This window comes from Cydia fagiglandana, chromosome 8 (genome assembly GCF_963556715.1).
Source record: "Cydia fagiglandana chromosome 8, ilCydFagi1.1, whole genome shotgun sequence".
Classification (NCBI taxonomy): domain Eukaryota; kingdom Metazoa; phylum Arthropoda; class Insecta; order Lepidoptera; family Tortricidae; genus Cydia; species Cydia fagiglandana.
Genome location: NC_085939.1, coordinates 12188565 through 12194849, shown reverse-complemented (window position 1 = coordinate 12194849; position 6285 = coordinate 12188565). Strand labels below are relative to the sequence as shown.

Genomic DNA, 6285 nt, shown 5'->3' with positions numbered 1-6285 from the left:
TCTGTTCTGATCATCATCAGCAGTTCCACTTCATCAAATGCAACAGTTTTTAATGAAAATGCTTGATTTTCTAATGTAAATACAAAAATCTCTATACGCATGCCTTTAAGATTTGAGGAGTTCCCTTGATTCCTCATGGATCCCATTATCAGAACTCGAGCTTGACAAAAATGTGGCTTAAAAACTTAACTTGCTTAACAAACATAACGACGAGGACAAATCGCCAACCGTGAACTATGCGTCGTTGAAGAGTTCTGTTCTGATCATCATCAGCAGTTCCACTTCATCAAATGCAACAGTTTTTAATGAAAATGCTTGATTTTCTGATGTAAATACAAAAATCTCTATACGCATGCCTTTAAGATTTGAGGAGTTCCCTTGATTTCTCATGGATCCCATCATCAGAACTCGAGCTTGACAAAAATGTGGCTTAAAAACTTAACTTGCTTAACAAACATAACGAAGAGGACAAATCGCCAACCGTGAACTATGCGTCGTTAAAGAGTTCCGTTCTGATCATCATCAGCAGTTCCACTTCATCAAATGTCACTTTTTTGGGTGTATATGCTTGATTTGTTGATAAAAACCCAAAAATCACTATATGTATGCCTTTAAGATTTGAGGAGTTCCCTCGATTCCTCATGGATCCCATCATCAGAACTGGGTTTTGACAAAAACGGGACCAATCTGTATGCATATACATTCAATCAAAAAAAGAATTTTCAAAATCGATCTAGTAATGACGGAGATATGGAGTAACAAACATAAAAAAAAATAAAAAAAAAATAAAAAAAATAAAAAAATAAAAAAAAACATACAACCGAATTGATAACCTCCTCCTTTTAGATTTGGAAGTCGGTTAAAATAAAGAAAATTTTATTTTAGATTATTTTCATTTTAAACTCAACTTTATTTAATCAAAAGGTGAAGGGGGTTAAATATAACAAGAAGCCTGCGTTCAACCCGTGCAACCTGTAGAAGTGTAGACGATACTTGACTGGTTTGTGCTGCAGAAAAAATTACCCGAAGGCGATTCATTTTTCCTTTATACAAAAGACAGGTAATTATTTTGTGTTTTGCTACTGAAATGTTGTTTGGAATTAAATACTTTAAGTAATTTTAACTTTAGTATTTATTATGTCAGGAAATAAGCCATTTTTTAAAATATTTACACTTTTTACAAGGGTAAATTACTGAATGATTTGTACTTACGGTTTTGCATGGCAGTTTTGCTTTGTTGCTTTGACTACATTTACATGGAAAACACAATGTTGTAGTACTTACTACTTGTTAATTCAACAACTTACTTTGTATAATATATATACAATTATATATATCCTCAAAAAAATATACATATATACAATAAGTAATTGCTGAGTGTAACCAGACGATTGTTTCATAACCTGAAGCTTTCAAAAGATATATGACAAAGTGCCCAAGATACCCAATGTACATTATATACTTTCACTATACAATGTATCATACAAACAAATTTATCAAAGTCACCCAAACAAAAAATTACCCTAAGCCAAAACATTTGCTTGACAAAATCCCCCATTCATTACTCCACGTCCGGTCATTAAGCTAATTATTTGATGTGACTCGAGATCTTATCTGGAACGTCCGTCCGAGCCAATTCCATTAAGTCACTGTGACATTCGTGGAAAAAACAAGAGGACGTTCGACAGACAGAAGGAAAACTCATATCTGCTACTGCTTTCTCAGTCTATTAGCTGTATCACATATTAAGTGAGAGTAGGTATACTAAAGATATACATCTCGACGTTATTGTCGTTGGAAGCAGTGAGACGTTGACAAATGTTATACTCGCAATTTATTTCGCCTAGTCAAGGCATTTGCGCATATACGGCTCTGTGTGCCTTTTTTATAGGTAATGAAGAGATACATAGCTACAAATTGTTTGGGAAAATAAAGCAAAGTGAATTAATAGAAGGTACCTACTTAAAATTTGTCAATGTCTGTCTCTGTAGCCAACAAGCTTCTTTGTCTACGTAAGTTGTATCGATATTTTATTCTAAAGTCATATAAATGTCAATGCGTCCAGAAATACGTGTTGTGGTTGAACCAGGACCCTGGACCTCCTCCCGATCAATATGGTACCGGTACCGCGATGTCTTAAAAACTGTCCGGACAAATTCTTGGGATTTCTGATACTAAAAAAGTACCTACCTAAAAGGATGAATTTGTCCATTAGAAGAAGTTCATAATGATTGGTCGCACTAATGGTGGCACTAGCACCTAAAAATAAAGTATTTTTGCAATCATACAAGGATCTATGAACGCCTTATCGGCCAGACATTAAGTTAGTATATAAATCCATGTCGATACAAAGTCCATTACTGGGGGCCTAGCCAAAACACATTTCGAAAAAAGATATCGCTAACGAATCGATAAAAAATGTATGGGAATGACAGGTACCGTAGATGAGTCTGTCGAAAAATATTAACGAATACAAAAATGTTAGCCAAGTTGCAATGTTGTAACGAAACGCAAAACTTTCGTTACCGGGATTCGCCATCTGTCATACATTGCCTAGCCAAGAGACACTTTTGACAAGCGAAATCAAATCGTTATCGCCTCTTAGGTGTAGCTACGTAACGCGAGCTATCCCCTTGCAGATAACTTATCGAAGCACAAGAAAATACCGAATAATAGTGTTTGTAAATTAGAATTGGTAGTAAAAAGCATACTTCAACATCATTGTGGGCGGCGAACAACGCGGAAGTGTCGCTTAGACGCAGGCGCCGTCTGAAAAATCGCCTCTATTGAAATTGCTTAGGAAAGGACTGCTACGATCAAAGGATTGTGGGCCGTACGCAGCATTTCACCCAAAGGATCCAATGTGACCGAGGCGCTGAATATCTACCTATCTATAGTGACAGTGTCATGGAAAAATGGATTATGCACCCACAAATGCAACACGTAACAACGTCCCTACAAAGATAAGAGTGAGTCAATAACTTATCCCTACTATACCTACTAATAAGTATATAAAATATGTTATTAATGCTAAAATAACAAATGTGTTCCTGTTACGTCATCAAATATAAACCGATGAACGGTGTAGATTAAATTTGGTACCCATATGCACAATTGCAAGCACTTGTTTTTCAATAGGAAAGTGAATTGAATGTGTAAAGGCAAAGGTATATAGGTAAAGGCTTTACAAATATAGATAAAGACTCGGGAACAAATGTTCTTCACGCAAATAAATGCCCTTCCCGGGAAGCAAAACCATCACCTTCATAGGCAAGGTCACTAACAACTAGCAATATTGTAGTGTCATCCCATTTTCTTAAATTGATTTGAAAGGGACGAGACTACAGTGTTGCTACTTTTTAATTTCTACAATTTCTTGTCGGACTGTACAGTAAGCTCAAGAAGACTTGTGTTGTGGGTACTTAGGGTACTTAGATAACTATATATAGATGGTCAAACCAATTTGTCAGTCAGTAAGAACCAGGAAAACTATACTCATAGTTATCTTTTGGGTGCTAGTACTAGTATATGACAAAGCTAGTATGATTCTCTCTGTCTTTGTTTGAAATGAGACAGTCCTCACGAGAGTGAATGACTCAGGTACAAAATATCTGTGCTCATTACACAAATTTCCTTACCGGAGATTCAAACTCAGGATTATCAGCTTAACTGGCAGGGTCACTAGTCACTACCAACTAGGCCAGACGGGCTGTTGTCATACATATCAATTATCAACCATATTATTGAAACTTTTTCATATTATGAAACATATTGTATATGACTTCTTTTGGCAGGCACAGGTACAGTCAGCTGAAGAGAAAAGGTACCACCCCTGCATACAAACTTCTATGTAGCGGTGGTACCTTTTCTCTGCAGCTGACTGTACCTACACACTATATAAACATAATCTTAACATATACTTACACAAAACATTTAGTTTTTTTTGTCATATGACTGGTAGAGAATAAGTATTATAACCAAATGTTACAAAGTTTGTTGAAAAACTAAGCATTCATTTTGTTTCAGGTGACTTGGATATTCATTGCAGCGTTGGCATATGAACCAATACTTTATGGTGCTCCAAAGCCAGGGTCAAGGGAAGAAACTATGTCACATGTACAACCACAAAAATATATTGAGTGTTGTTTTACTATTTTAAAACAAACAAAACAAGAAAAGAATGCTTGGCTACTGATTTCATGCTGCCGGCAAAAAATACCTGCTGCATCTTTCATTAACAGATTTTCAATAAAATAAATTAACTTTTTAACCCAATCATTGTTTCATTTATTTATGGTGGTTACCACCTTAACTTTTGGTATGCTTAGGAGCAGATCTGCTCCCATGTATATACTTACCTATATTCAACTTTAAAAAAATGCATTAATTTTTAAAAGTTGTCTTTAAAAAACGACCGGTCTGGCCTAGTGGGTATTGACCCTGCCTGCTAAGCCGATGGTCATGGGTTCGAATCCCAGTAAGGGCATTTATTTGTGTGATGAACACTAATATTTGTTCCTGAGTCATGGGTGTTTTCTATGTATATAAGTATGTATTTGTCTATATAAGTATGTGTATCGTCCCCAATATTTATTTATTTATTTTATTTTATTTAATTATGATTGATATATTAATTACAAATTTTTGACAGGAGCATACAAAAGGTTAAATATGAACAAAAAGCAAAGACAGTAGGTAATAAAAAAATAATATTAAGTAACAATATGATTTATTAGTTTTGGTTTCACAGGCAGCTTTTATCTTATCTAATGCATAACATCTATGTATTCAATGTCCGCTTGACTTTTGTTAATTTCGAAAATGTTTGAAGTCTATGAAGTAAATGATTTCACTGAGGTTACACTGATTCGGGCAAACCTGTCCACAATTTCACTTCACGGTTTGAATCATTACTAACGCTTAAAGTATTGTCTCTTCTGGTCAAGTAAGCCAGCAGTGTATGGCCTTAGCACTGGTAACTGCCATGAAGATTGCAGCGGCAGCTTTGACTGTACGTGCCAACTTGGCGAGGACTTCTCAGCGTGGAAGAAGAGCCCGCGGAGCCCGCTCTTGCCCGCTCTGGCTGCGCCGCCGCCTTGGTTGGGGCTGCGGGGACGACGGCTGTCTGAAATTGTTAAACTTTAGGTCAAAATTATATGCAATTAACAACACACTCTTCAAATATTACACTTTATAGAGTTATTTTATCACGAAATTGTGATTAACTAAGTTAGACAAATACCGAAATATTTAATTTACTTACCGATAAAACAATTATTTTCTCCAAAATTAGATTCGCTGTTCACTTGACACTCTTGACAGATGACAGATGACGTTTCTTGACGGTTTTGAACGAGAACCACAGACAAAAATTAATTTTTACCGACTTGGCGCGTCGAATGAGCGTTAACTAAAAAGATTGCCTCTTGGCTAGGTTATTATAAACATTATCGACCAGTCGCTCGCGATCGTAGAGATCGAATCGACACGGAGCGAATGTAATTTGGCTACGGGCCCTGTACAGTGTACACCAATAGCGCAATAATCGAAAATGTCCTTTTAAGATTTTCTGTTCGTAACTGGTAGAAAAGTTGAGCATTGTTGTTCGGCTTCCTTGATTAGTTATGGTTCGGCGTAAGTACTATTGTTGACTTACCTATAGGGGCTCCTTAATAATAAGTTTGCGGGATTCTCATTTTGCGAGTTAATTTTCTTTCAATATAACTCCATAAATATGTACGTTTAGATAGGTAAATACCTACCTAATATCTAAATATTTGGCCTCCTAATATTTTGGAATTCCGTCAATTACCGAGGATAGGGCTCATTTAGACGATACGAAAACTCGCATGCGAGTTTCATTACATTGCGGTTTTTGATCGGTCGTAGATGTAACTAAAATCACATGCGAGTTCGCGCGCCGGTAAAATCAGCCTTATACACTTAAATTAATTCGCGCATACTCCAAGGCCCAAGCGTACAAGTAAGTAAATATGTTAAGTAGTTTTATTTGAATTATTTCCATTGGCCTGTCTCTTCATATTAAATTACTCACATGTTAACCTTGCATACTACATACGCTAAACTGTGAGTATATAAACTTACGCGTACGTACATCACGCCCGTAATCAGATTTGGAAGCAATCATTTTGAAAGCATTGAGTTTTTTGCTGCTATCTTATCACACACAAATCGTCGGCCCTTAATAGAGTAGAATAAAAGCCCTTATTATCTATTCAGGTAGAGTGAAGGTCCTGTGGGGACGATTTGCATTCCGCAACCAGG

The 6285-nt window shown here is 36.2% G+C and overlaps 1 long non-coding RNA gene across 1 annotated transcript; it reads right to left on the bottom strand.

Moving 5' to 3' along the window:
* Positions 1–4712: 4712 nt before the first annotated feature.
* Positions 4713–5375, bottom strand: LOC134667040 (uncharacterized). The gene is made up of 2 exons (XR_010098586.1): positions 5264–5375; positions 4713–5125 (listed from the first exon to the last, which is right to left on the bottom strand). It is a non-coding gene; the product is annotated as an uncharacterized LOC134667040 (long non-coding RNA).
* Between the last annotated feature and the right edge of the window lie 910 nt (positions 5376–6285).